Below are 14733 nucleotides of genomic sequence, written 5' to 3'. Positions count from 1 at the left end.
CTTAATTTATTCCAATTTAATCTCCTCTTTTTGTCCTTTCAATGAGGAGATAAGATAGATAGACGCCACACAATTACAAAGAAATAAAGGAATTAGAAGCTAGAATGGGCAAAGCACCTTTGATGAGTCTTGAGATGTGAATCACAGAGGCGGTGTTTGTTGGCTATTTATGTTAAGAAAACTATAGAACGACACTTCACTTCAATTACCATGTCTTTTCAAAGCGAAGGCTCGCCTAACTTTCACAATAGCAAATTCAACCTTATCTCATTATCAACTTGTTGACACTGTATATAGGATGCTGCTCTATGAGCCAAGAATAGAATTCCTAGGAGCTATTGATTTTAGGGAGAAATTAATATCTAAATTCGTAGAAGGGGATAAGTTCAGAATCAAAATGGGTTTGGACACTAGCACAGAAATTTGAGATATGCTTACATAATGAAGACGGCTTTACAATTACGGAGTTGTTTGATGGTTGAGTGTTTTCCTTAAATAGAATTGAAAGAAAATGCATGTCTAACGAATCAAATCATTTCAAACACCAATCAGATGATTCTATCCCTCCAATCAGCAGTTTCTACTTTATTTTTCATTGATTTTTAATATTTTGAGATACCGGTTTCATGTATGTATTCATACAGATTGTGTAAATGGGAGCTGAGATTGAAGTGAGCCACTGATCGATCATAGCTCAAATAGGGCCTATTAAGCAAAAGAAGCTAAATTTAGTGTTGAGTTTGGTTTGAAATTGAAGGGAAAGGTAGGGAAACCGGCCAATACAATTGTTGTATAGGTTTCCCTACCTTTTCCTTGAGACCAAACACAACCTAAGAGCCTGCCCCTGCTAGCAATTAATAGGGACCTCCAGGCTCGGCTCATTGACACTTTTCTAGGCTAAAGTACGTTCTTGGAACACCCCAATAATCCAAGCAACCAAACACCCTAAAAGGAAAACTTTATTTTGGAGATCTCAATAACAAGAAATCTTGGAAACAAAAATAGTAATACTGTGGAATATACACAGCTACCACTTTAGAGAGCTTTGTGAGAAGCCAGACAGAGAGGGGGGGACTTGGTCCATTTCTTTTGATGGAGATATACTTGTATAAGTTAGATAAGATAATAGGATAAAGTAGAAAAGAGGAAGGGGTCTGGTTCACCTTTCTTTGTCCTTTCTGCATACAAGTTTCCAAATTCTAAACCAGACCCTCTCTAGGTTTTACCATTATAAGACCTTGTTGTAACTGTACAACTGAACATCATTTCCATACATAGCAGATATCATTAAATTCCTTGTCACTAAGTATTTGTTTTTATCATCCTCCTATCAAACCACCCAATTTTATAACCACCGAGGGGAAGAAGAGTCTCACATCATCTCCTCATCCCATGGAGCCACACAAAGCAGAGCCATGCCTCTCTGAGAGCTCAAGCATCATTTCAGTATCAGAGGCTCAACTAAGTATAGATGGCTCAGATAATAAGAAGCAGAAAGAGGAGAGGCAGCACCACTCAGAAGGAGAAGATAACCTGCGAGAGGAGACTAGCCTTGATCTCTTGTTGGATCTTAGCCTCTCTCATAAGGATTCGAGTCATGGGTCCAAGTCTGAACTCAATCTTATCGATTGTTTGAACGTGGGTGCACCGGAGACTTCGCCGGGAATTCCTCAGCGCACCGACGCCGAGCCCCGAGTCTTCTCCTGCAACTACTGCCAGAGGAAATTTTATAGCTCTCAAGCACTCGGTGGCCACCAGAACGCTCACAAGCGAGAGCGAACTCTTGCCAAACGAGGACACCGGATGGGAGTGGCTGCAGCGGCCTTCGGCCATTCCCAGACACCCTTCCACCGCTTCTCGAGCTTGGCCTCTCTGCCTCTCCATGGTTCTCTCAATAGGTCGCTTGGAATTCAGGTGCACTCTATGATCCATAAGTCATCTCTCCAACCATCCTCCGGCTCAGCTCATCTCTACAGCCATCATGGGTGGTCGAGGCCGCCCATCAATCAGCAACCGGCAATTGGGAAGCTAGCAATGGAGGACTATTATCATGTGGGACTGCCTGCCGGGTCGTCCCCAAAAGGTGGCGCCGCTCGTTTTGATACCAGCCGGAGCTTAAATTCTCCCTCCGATGGGGCAATTGGTGGTTGTTGGTGGCCGGGTAGTGGTCGTTGCAAGAGTAATCAAGAAGAGTTGCAGAAGCTTGACTTGTCCCTCAAGCTCTAAGCAGTTTTTTCTTCTCTCTTTTTTTTCTTAATTGTTTCTTATTGTTGATACTTCTGTGTTTGATTTTGCTATTTTTAGTAAGAATATCGTGTACATTTTAATAATGAAAGACTCTAGGATTTCGTTTTTTCCCATTTTTGAATCTTGGGGAAGTCTTCCAATTATAGATAGATAGGTAGATGGTTTTTCTGTGTATTTCCTTTTTTCTCTTTTTTGGCTGTCTGTGTATCTGTGTGAGTGTCAGAAAGATATTGTGTAGAACATAGAACTTAATTGAAATAACTTTGCTACAGTGATGTAGCTAAGTGAGAATGAGATATTTCTGTCCATGTGAAACTGGGTTAGTCTCAGTTTCTCTGTATTTGGAGAATTTGGAACCAAATTTAGTGGAGATTTAAGAATTGTCTCTACATTAAGGGAAACTTATTAGCTTCATAAATCACAATAAAATCACATTGACGTCTCATTCATGCCCAGTTCTTGTAGAAAGTTTTCTTTTTAAGAGTCAGCTGCATGCGTTAGACAGGACTCTATTCTCAAAACTTTCTGTTTTTATGACTTCCATTAATGCATAATTTACCCTTTTAATTATCTAAATAATATCACATTAATTCTCAACAGAACAGATAAAGAGAAGAGGAAAGTCCATCTGTTACAGTATTACAAAGGTGATACTAGTCCAGTCTCGTCTGTTTGCAGTGCAGCTTCATTTACACCGGTGCAAAACTTGCAAAAGTATGTGAGTGCTTTTGTTTTAGCTTTTGCCTGATTTTATTTGTTTGCATTCTAGAAGTGAAACCCAAACCAAAAGTACACCAGAATTTGTGCTTTTGTCGTTTGCTAGTGCAAATAAAAATGCATTGCAAACAAATAGAGCCTTAGGACTGGTCCTGGGTATCTTTAGATCCCGAGGCACCAATTTGTACTGTTTAGATGCCTATGATCAGCATCATCAATTCATCATCATCATCAACATCGGCCTATCCTAATATCCTATATCACCACTTGGTCTTAAACGTAAGAGTTGACATGATGTCCCTACCCCACGCATAGAATAAAAGGTAGCCATCTGGACTGTCCGATCAAGGACCCAGTTTTTGGATCACTCTGACTGGACATCCATGGGCATCGCTTCAGTTGGATGGCTAGGATTGTCCAGTCAATGGGCAAATTTGGCCCACTAAATTGCCAAATAAGTAAATCAGGCTTCTATTATACAGACTGGATGGATGTGGACCATTGAGTAGGTACAAGACATGGAAAGCGGGGTACATGATGACCTATCACATCATTTTGTCACGTCTACATGGAAAAATATCTAGATCATTTAGATTTTTGAAACTAGGAGATATCTTAGATGGGAACCACCAAATGGAGGGTCCCCATCCACTTGATCCACTTGGTTTTGCACATTGCAACCACCCATCATGCTGATTATTATACCGTATAAGTTCACTTTTTTATCTTTTATTTTTCCAAATCAGCCAGTTGATGATTTTAGAAACCCTGAATTTTTCTTTTCTTTTTTTTTTATCTCTATCCCTCTCTGAGAAGGAAGCTTTAAGTTTGAGACAAAGACATCTCACATTAAGAAAGGGAAACCTTTGATTTCTCTCTTCATTAATAATTATTGAACAAGGAAGTTGAGATTGAGAGGAAGATGACAAAGAAAACAAGGAGATGTCACTTTTGCTAGGTTTAGGAGAAAAAAAAAAAGAAAAGGAGGTGTTGGGTTTGTCTTCTCCTTCCTTAATTAATAAAATATAATAAAATAGTTGGTTGTCTTCATGTGTTTTTTTGTTATAAAAGCAATCGTTTTCTCTAACTATTTCTTTCAAACAAGAGGCAAGGCTGCTTGTGAATTTTTTTTTTTTTTAATCTCAGCAAGTAATGAAATTGGAGATTACATTTGTCTTCTTTAATAAAGTGTGTGGTGTGTCACTTTTATTCAAAGTCACTAAATCTATTAAGATGGATTCGGTTGAATCTTCCAAACTATTCAACTATTAAAGTATTAAGTTATTACGATCTCCCCCTTCTTATAAATTTAAATTATAGACAACCTCCCTGTATTTACGCTAGTGATACTTATCTCCCTGAATTTGGTTCCGTTAGCAATTTGTCAATTAATTTTAAGAAATATTCATTTTAAATACTTTTAAAAGCCCAAAGTATACTTGTGTTATTTTATGAGACCATTTTGTTCATTTAACTTAGTTTTTCTAAAATCCTAACTCAAGTTGGTTAATTTCTTTCAAATTCTTTTGAATAAAAGTTCATCTTGAGAATGGTTGGTTACCTTCATCATTTTGATATTTGTTGCTAACAGCCCATAGAATTGGAGATGTCAACAGACAAAAAATCCAATACCCGATTCAATAGTTATTTACATTTAGATGTTAGAACCTGCATCTGTTTGGTAATAGGATCTAAGGTTTTTAAAATCGAACCAAACAATGGATCGGTCAGGAGTCCGGTTCCCGGGTCGGTCCATTCTGACAAAAAGATAAAAAAAAAAATTTTAAAAAAAGTGGCCAAACCGTTGAACAGTTCGACCGCCTGGGTCAGCGGTTTACTGACCAAATCAACGGTTTTTTGTGTAATAACGGTTCTGACATACCCAATTTTACTGTTCAACCGTTCCAGTTTTGAAAACCATGATAGGATCAATGTGGATCTGACCGCATCTGATCCGATAAATATCTGAATCTAATTATATGTAATATAACAATGTATATACATAGATATTATACAAAATATTCTACATTTATATATATTTTTATATATTTATATGTTAAAAATAATTATTTTTTCTTTATTTTAATAACAATAGAGTGGAGTCTTCGGATTAAATCTAAATCAAATCTGAAATCTGAAATATAGGACTCGAATCAAATTCGGATTTGAAATTTCAATAGGTGTTTGTTAAGAAACAAAATTCAGGGGGCCAAGTGTTAGCACCCGAAGTATAGGGTGGCTATCTGAAATTTACTCATTTAAAACGTTAGTTAACAATTATAGAAGACACTTTGATGGTATATCTTCCTGTAGAATTTGTAGGGTAGCTTAGAGGATCTTGTTGAAGTCACAATGGATTGGATACCTCAAGTGCATGTGAATAAAGACAAGTGACTTGGGTCAAGCCCATAGTCTCTATACATGGCCCATGATTTGATCATCATGATTGTCCTAGATGTTAAGTCAACCCTTGGATTGTCTATCTTTGAGAATCTTGAACCTATGGGTGAGAGCCACGTGGCAAATTTGGCTGTCTTCCATAAAGCTGAAACTGTGATCAGGAAGCCCAAATGGACAGGACTCAATAATTGACAAAGAAATCCACTTCTAAGAGTATCAGACAACATACTTAATTACTGGGGTAGATATTGTACAAAATAAATTGATAAATGGATTGAATATGAGTTGGGACTTGGGATTAGGACCTTTCTGTATTTTATGAAATTAAAAAAGCCAAGCCGACAAGCATTATAATACATGGAAGGAAAAGTAATTGGAGAAAGAGAATACGGAGAAGTTAGATAGAGTATGGACTTCAATTCATCAACAATGACAATCTTTTTCCCCAAATTCACCTACATGCCTTCTCCACCAGAAACAAATTGACTTTCAACATCTATTTAGTTATTTATTTCAAGTTTCCCATTTACGCCATTATTTTTCAACAACTTTGTATTTATTTTTCTATATCTTGCCATATATTTAGGGAAATTGCCCAAAATTCATCATGAATTTTTATCATTTTTCTTAAACTCGTTGTAACTTTTCAAAATGTATAAAACTTACCATATCACTAACTTAATGTTAAACAGATTAGTGGGTGTTAATATATTACCATTTTAATCTTTATAGAAAAACATAAAATATATACAAAATAAATTAGCGGGTATTAATATATTACCTTCTTAACATTTAGAGTCTTAGACATGAAAAAAAAGGAAAAAGTTCAAAAAATATTTTCATATATAAAATACATAAAAAAATAGAAACTACAAAAAATATAAAAAATTATAGAAATTGCAAACAAAATTAAAAATATATTTTCAAATTATAGAAACTATAGAAATTGAAAAACAAAATAAAAAATAAAAATTGTAGAAAAAACACAAAAAAAAATATAGAAAAACACAGAAATTACAAATAAATAACAAAAATACAGGAAAATTTTAAATTGTGGAAAATAAAAAAACTAAAAAAAAGAAATTATAACAAAACACTAAAAATAAAAAAAAAAACAAGAAAATTGAAAACTAAAAAAGACCAACTTTCCTCTAACTCTCCATTCAAAGGTAATTTGGTTATGAAAATTGTTATTTATGCTGACATGGTCACCTCTGTTAAGAAGCATTAATGGTGCACTAACAGAAGGTGAGTTTTTGAAAATAACAACTTAATGACATAGTGAGTTTTAGACATTCTGAAAAGTTGTGGTGAGTTTAAGGAAAAAATTGAAAATTCATGATGAATTTTAAACAATTTCCTTTGTATTTATCATTCATGGGTAGATGTTCCTAAACCAGGGTGGGATGTGGCTATGAGGTCAGGGTGAGGCGTGCCTTTGTGAGGAGCATATCCCATTTCTCAAATAATCTGAGATGAGAGGAGCTAGAGTTGGGAAAACCCGATTGCAAAACTATGGTAATAGGCTTCTGTTGTAACAACCAATCACAAGCCAACAATCTATACTTAGGGCTGAGAAAAAATTAAAAAAATATATATATCAGTGGTTCGGAGTCTTCTGATATAACTGATGAACAGTCTATGTATTTTACGGAAAGAAAAACAAAACCGAAAAAAAAAAAAAAAGCTTACTATAAAAAATTTAAGACTAAAAATGGAGAAAATAACATCAGTTATTTCATTTATGCTACTATATGTAGACCTGGCAAAAAGTTGATCCAACCCGCGAACCCAACCCAACCGAACCCAAAAAAACAGGGTTAGGGTCTCATATTTAGTTACCCGAATGTGAAAATGACCCAATCTAAAATTAACTGGGTTGGGTTGGGTTGGGTTGGGTCATGGGTCAACCTGCTGACCTGATTGTCAAGTCTAATTATACATTGTTAGAAATTTTCACTCTTTAATTTTTTATATTTAGTCTTTATTATTTACTCATTAATTTTTTCTATTTAATCTTTATTATTTATTCTTTAAATTGTTAAATTTTCAAATTTTTTATTTTATATTTGGAATTTTAAGATTAATTCTTTTAATTTTGACATTTTTTATGTAAATTTTCTTTTTTTTTTAATTTCAATTATTTTTTTAAATAACCCGAATTGACCCATAGGTCAACCCTAACCCAAAATATGTTGACCCAACCCAACCCAATTGCCAGGTCAAACTGTAAGGGGTACGAAACTACGAATCTACTTACTTTTATTGAAAGAATTTCCACCGCATTGGGCCCGGACCTTGAGTTGGGTCCCTTTGAATTTAATAAATGCTAATATGTTAAACTCAGGCCTGCCCAACGTGCAAAACGTTAAAACATCAGAACAAAATAAGTGCCAATTCGCGAGGGCAAAAGTGCAGCAGCCTTGGATTTTCTGAGGTGGGATATCAACAGTATTGATAATTCGACTTCAAATTTGAAATTTGGCATAATCGAATCGAATCCGAATAATTTGAATATCATAATCAGTCGAATTCATGTATGATTTGATTTGATTCAATAGATATTCAAATTCGACTTACTATTTAATTCTTATATATATTATATAGAGTATTTAACTATTTTATAATTTATATGTATAATAATTAAATTATATGAATAAGTTATTTATTTTATATATTTATTAATTACCTAAAAAATTAATTGGCTGAATTCGTATGAAATCAAATCAAACATTCAAATATTAATTTAATCAAATTCGAATTAAACATTGATTTTGAATATCCATCAAATGTCAAAATTTTTAATCAGAATCAAATTTTGAAGGGCTGTCTGCTTCAACCTCTTTGAATAGATTAAAAACTTAATCCTCCCAAATGGATCCTAAGATAAAAATCTGTTATCTTTGTTTGATTGTTTGTTTGTTATTAGGAATTTAAAACTTTGCTCCCCTGAATAAATAGATCAGTCTAAACCCCAAACAGAAGTTTCTGATAGGCCACTTAATTCTAAGTAAAGGATAGCCCTGGTTGAGCTTAATTTCTCAGTAGGACCAAGTCCTGATGACTTTCAACCTCTTCAAAGGACATCACAGGATAAACTTCAATGGAAAACTTGGACACCTGTAATAGCTTGTAAATTACAACATCATTTTTCCTTCTTGTCACATGTTAAAATAATTACTATTTGAACATTATATTATTTTAGATTTGTATTAATCGAATGGCGTGGCATCCACGTAAGAAATGCATGTGGATGCACTCTTTCATTTAATTACATTAATACCACAAAAATTCAAATATGCAAGAGGGAACAAAAAAAAAAAAACTGATAATAGTAATAAAATTGAGAAAAAAAATTAAACTTGTTTCAAGAAAATACATAAATTGAACTATTCCAACTACTGAAACTCTATATATATAAAATACTAGAAATTATACCTATTTAGGGGTTAGGGGTTGTTTGATAATGGCCGAAATGGCTGAACCGAAGACCGACCCAACATTCCATTCAGCCATTAATGAGCTAAGAACCTCCTCAATGACAGGAAATTAAGTGGAAAGAACAATGCAATAAGTGATTTAGTTCAGCCACTTCAGCCGTTAGAAAAGCATGAGCTTTTTATATTAAAAGCGCATATATGATCTATCAATACCTTCTTCAACATTTAAATATAGTGAGAATGGATTTTGATGTAATCACCTGATCTAGCTTCGTTTCCTTCCTATCTGTCATTGCTTTTTTCAGTGTTAAAAAAATAAGCACCGTACTGGGGTTGATGGAAGAAAAAAAAGAAGACTTTATAATAAACAAGTTGTCCATTTTTCAAATTTCTGTTCCATCGAAGTCCTCCTGTTCAGACCATGAGAAAGGGATGGCGTGGTCAACCTAAACCATTCATGAGGAGACCCGATCCAGTAGATACACTTTTACGAGCACCTCTTAGTGTTAAACAGCTAAATTAACCAACATGCATCTAGCCCAGTAGGTTCAAGGACCTCACCTAACATCTTATTAAGCTTTTGAGTTCAATAGGGTCTTGTTTGATCATCATCGCTGTTTGAATTTAATAAAGTCAAACATAAATTCGAAATCAAAGATCCGATCCGATCTCACAAACACAGGCATGCCATTCATCCAATCCATTTGCAACTTTAACAAACCACAAGGTATGAATGGGTCTATGTTTGTTCACACTTCAGACCCAATAGCATAACAAAGCCAAACTATCCATATTTGAAAATCTTTCATATGATAATATGAGCTATGGGACGGTATTATCTTCGCCGAACCAATGATCTTCCAGCCAAGAAACTGTGGGTTTCACCATGATACTAATATGGTGAGAAAGTCTATTAAATCTTTAAAAAATACAGTTAATTATGAAAATTTTGGCAAATTTTATTCAAAATGAAAATCTATGGGCAAGGAATTGTCTAAGTTAACTCTGATTGTGCAATTATCCATCAAATGGTAGAAGACAAGAAAATGTATAATTAAGATCAGTAAGTATAAGTAGCGAGTCCAGATCTCCTGTCCACGAGAACCCTGTTCATATTTATCACAGCCAAAACATGGAAAACATCTCATCTTCTGCATAGTATTATGCAGGGGGAGATGTTCCCAATTCACGGGGTAGTGTGTTGTGGGTAGACGTGAACAGGGTTCTCGTGGAGAGGAGATCTGAACTCACAAGTAAGTAGTAGTGCAGAATTAAATGTTTCAACTGTCATGTGCCATAAAGATGCTAATCTCCAAGATGTGTTATTAAGAATCATCATCTGCAGACAAATGGGCCAGACCCATCATTCCCAACAAATTACACATTATAGACATCAATGGCCCGAACAATTCCTGATTTAGGGACTCCAAATTTTAAACCAATTAAAAATTTTAGATGTTTACCAAAAAAAAAAAAAATTAAAGAATTAGATGTGAACAATTTAATTAACAGAAAAGTAGAGCAAGTCCAATGCAATAATACAGATTTCTGAATTCCACTATAGATCTATAAATATTCAAAATGTTAAATACCCTCACTCTATACATTAATATACCCACTGGTGAATTAAAATCAATTCTGAGTTGCCACCTACCGTAACTGTATTCTGAGCCTAAAAATTTTAATCCTGGACTGAACCGTCATTCCCCCTTAATTAATGGAGCTGGAAAGAGGAAACTTCTTGCATAGATGTAGAGAATATATGCAGTACGTCCGGAATGCTTGACCCAAAAGAAATGACAAATTAATTTATTTCAGCAAACAATGAAAAATTGGGTGTATGAAGTGAAAACACGTAATAAAGTGAAAATTTTGGACCAACTGAATTAAGTGAAAACACATTCTGCCATGGTACTGAAAAGGTATATATACATGGTACGTGGTACCTATAAAGCTATAACTCAATCTCATTGACAGAACCTTGGGCGCCCTAACGTGTGCTATGCTCATTGGCACTTGTATACTTTGTCCATTTTGGGTCCAATGAGTATAACACACGTTAGGGAGCTCATGAGCTGCTCAATGAGAGCGTGGTCATCAGATGACCACTATTATTTCAGGATGAAACTTCACTTGTTTATGTTTCACAGCTGAAAGCGACCAACAAACAGGGGACTTTTTATCCATTCTCTAGCTTGCTTTATATCCAATAAACACCTACTTGGGACAGATCTTGATCGAAGATCGAACAGTACATTTTATGTTTTCGTTGCATTCAATCAAGGTGTAGGAACATTCGACAGTTCAGCAAATCATCAATAATTCTGACCACCGAATTTCCTTCTGTATGGCCATTTCTGTTGCACGAATTTGCCACGTCAGCTTGTTGCAGAATATAAGCAAAATAGACAAAACAAAACATTAGTGTCTACCGATTTTGTTTGTAATCATAATCATATAAGGTTTATAGGATAAACATAAATGTTTTAATTATGCATCTTTTATTTATATAATACCACAAAGAAACTTATATTTGTATCATTTTAATTATTTTTTATTGAAATTAGGTATTTGTAAATAACGATTATAATGCTAGCTTCATGCAGGAGCACCAATTAAACAAATTAGATCGATTCTGAGGGGTAAAATTATAAAATACATATTTCTGAAAGGTCACAACATTCAAACCACTGTACAACTTCACTACATGCAGAGATTTGGAAAGTAGAAAAAACAAGTTTTTCAAGGTTTGTTTATTACAAATGCTTAATTGCTTCAAATGCTTCAAAAACATTTCCGCTAAAGATAAAATACAAATCTTGTATTATTATAAAAATTGGCCAAACTTTGAAATTTAAGGTAATCGGACTGGACTGGACGGTCAGATCGGAAAAACTGTGAATCGGTCCATTTTACCTTAAAACCGCTGATCCGGGAAGTTGAACCGTTGAGAATGGTTTTTGACCATTTTTTATGTTTTTAGTTATTTATTTATTTATTTTTTTTTATGAGACTGGGTCATTCATTTGGACTGACGATCGGACCGTTTGACCCAACAACTGAACCCAGAATGATTTCCTGTCCGGTCCAATTTTAAAAACCTTGTTATAGATTATTATTTGCATGACTTTATTGATGCCGCCTCTTCAGAAATTACAGAAATAAGTAACTCGAATATCATACCATACATGTATTTACCAAGTTCCATACCAAACCGAATATATACATTACTGGTGGAGCAAAGCTTATTCCATTTCCCCAATGAGAAAATCCAGCATTTTTTTTGCTGTAAAATATAATTTAATCTATTAGATCACTACAAATACAAGCAAGAGGATGTTCTTCCCAAACTCCATAAGTCTTAGTCACCCAAAGAATAATGATTGAATAAAAGAAACCACATCTTGTTCAATAATCTTGGAAAAATGATGCAGACATACCATCAGGTTCGGGAGCCTTTAACTCACCAATTTGAAATGCAACATCCCGTGTATCTCCTCTATTGTAGGGACCCTAGTGCCTCATTATCTTCCATAGAATGTTCTCTAATTGTAGGAGACATAACAAGTTGTGAAGAATAGAACAATTCTGAGACGATAAATCTTTGTATTGCAATCACCAATAGAACAATTCTGAGACATAACCCGTAACTTCTGTAATTGTGTAAAAATATTACCAAACCTTGTCTTGTTTGTCTTGTTCCATTGAAAAAGCACTTTTGGGTTCGCTGAATAAGCACTTCTATCTTCATGTTTAGTCCACATCGCTTCAAATTTGAATCCCTTTCTCCTACCCTTTTTGTCTAGTCCCCATTGTTTATATGTAATCACAATGGGAAATGGTCCGACGTTGTCGCAGTAAGAAGTTCCACTATTGTTTATAATGTAATATCAATTACTTTTTGAAAGGTACTCACACAATCAAATTTCCAACACGAAAAGCTACCTCAGGCCAAGTTCTCCGAAGTGGATTAGGTAGCATTTGGAAAATCTAAAATTTTAAATTAAAAAAAAAAAAAACTTTGAAAAAGATCTAAAAGTATTCAGTGGAGAATTTACTTTCCTATTTTTACAGGCATCCAAATATGGTGGAGTTGTTCGGTGATTTGAATGTTGTGATTTGTATTTTATAAATTTACCCCTCAAGTTATTATTTAAATAAAAGTGAATAAAAATGATATTGTAAAATTTGTACAAATATAATAAAAATGTATAAAAAGAAAATAATAACGGTAATAAAAAATTAAATATATAAAAATCGTTTTTCGGTGTTCAATGGCTCTGTTAAGAGGTACAACCGAATGACCACTGAACACCACTATTTTCAAAATCGGACCGGACCGGACCGGAAAAATTGGGAACCCGTCACTTGACCGGTTCCGTTTTTTCCCTCAAAACCGTTGGTTTTGGTCAATAAATCGCTAAACCGGTTGGTTAACCATTCAAACGGTTTTGACCGTTTTTCATTTTTTTTATTTTTTTTGTTAGAACGGGCTGACCGTTCGGATCGAACTATCAGACTATTCGAACCGGTAACCCTGACCGGTTCATTTTTAAAAACCATGTCGAACACTAAAAAACCAATTTAACATTACCAAACACCACCATAGTCAACTAATTTAATTAATGCAAAAACCCTCTCAAATGGGGCATTATTTTATGTTTGTTAAAAATTTTCCAGTCTCGTTACAACATGGACTAATGAGCTCTAATGTGTTGCTAATCAATATTTAGTTTGGAACCCCAGGCTCACCATAATAATCCATTCCACGCCTCCTCTTACGCGTTTAGACCTGGCCTTAGATTAGGGTATGTTTGATTTGAAAGAAAAGATAGTAAAACCGTGAACACGGGATGTCCCGTATATAATCTCTCACCAAGTAAGATAGGAGAAAGGCCTCGGGCAAGAATGTAAACATGCGAGTGTATGTTTGTATGTATTATGCAAGCACACATGTATATACATGAGCCAATTTTAAGTCAAAATTCTAGGATTTCAATGTAGCATAAGCATAGTACTCTTAGAGCATCTATTACCACTCACCATTTGTATATTGACACTGTATCTAGTTAGTCTTAATTGTCAACTTTGAGGGATAAAAATGGATCGATATATTCAAATCAGAGTATATCCAAATTTGATCTGATATTATGAATAATAAATCTGATTGAATCTTACAGACATTGATTTGAATTCAAATCAAATGAGGAATCAGATATTCAGATCTGATCTGATGCGATTTAATTTAAAAATCCAAGAAAATAGGATTGGACTTCACATCAGATCGGATCATGCTCCGATCCATTTGCACCCCTAAATTCCGATGGACTCTTCACATACCACGCCCCCACCGCTCCCTGAGTCCACCCCCGTACGTGTATTGGGAACATCTCTCATACTTTGTCATGAGGAGATGTTACCAAATGCCAATGCATGGAGGCAATGTTGGGGGGTCCATCCGATTTCCTAATTGGTTAGTCCAGAAGAGTCCAAGAAGTGTGAAAACAAAATTTGGCCAACCCAAATTGAGTTGGGGTTGGGAGTTTCAACAACTCAAGTTAGGTTAGAACCTAACCTGACCTCAGACTTATAGCACCTTATCTCACTGAGCGAACTTTTGAGCGCCCTAACGTGTGTTATGCTCGTTGGCACTTGTGTACTTTTGTCTAGTTTGGATCCAATGAGTGTTTGACACGGTAGGGGGTTGCTTAAGGAGAGCGCGCTCTTCAGATGACTACGATTTGAGGAGGATGAAACTTGACTGACGTGTAAGTGATTGAGAAAGGAAAAGTTAGAATCCATTGTCCTCCATTCCTTAAGTGGCTTAGACATCTTGGAGAGAAATCGACCGATAAAAACGGGACATTTTATGCGATGATTCTCTTGTTTCACATCCACTAGACACCTACTTGGGACAGATCTTGGGTGG

The 14733-nt window shown here is 34.9% G+C and overlaps 1 pseudogene across 1 annotated transcript; it reads left to right on the top strand.

Moving 5' to 3' along the window:
* Nucleotides 1-1180: 1180 nt before the first annotated feature.
* On the top strand, nt 1181-2360 carry LOC148843225 (zinc finger protein 1 pseudogene; annotated as a pseudogene). Its single transcript, XR_016103026.1, has one exon. The product of XR_016103026.1 is annotated as a zinc finger protein 1 pseudogene (transcript).
* Nucleotides 2361-14733: the final 12373 nt, after the last annotated feature.

Source organism: Nelumbo lutea, chromosome 8 (genome assembly GCF_056320005.1).
Source record: "Nelumbo lutea isolate HS-2025 chromosome 8, American lotus-T2T, whole genome shotgun sequence".
In the NCBI taxonomy this organism is placed as follows: domain Eukaryota; kingdom Viridiplantae; phylum Streptophyta; class Magnoliopsida; order Proteales; family Nelumbonaceae; genus Nelumbo; species Nelumbo lutea.
This window is presented reverse-complemented; position numbering and strand designations above follow the sequence as displayed.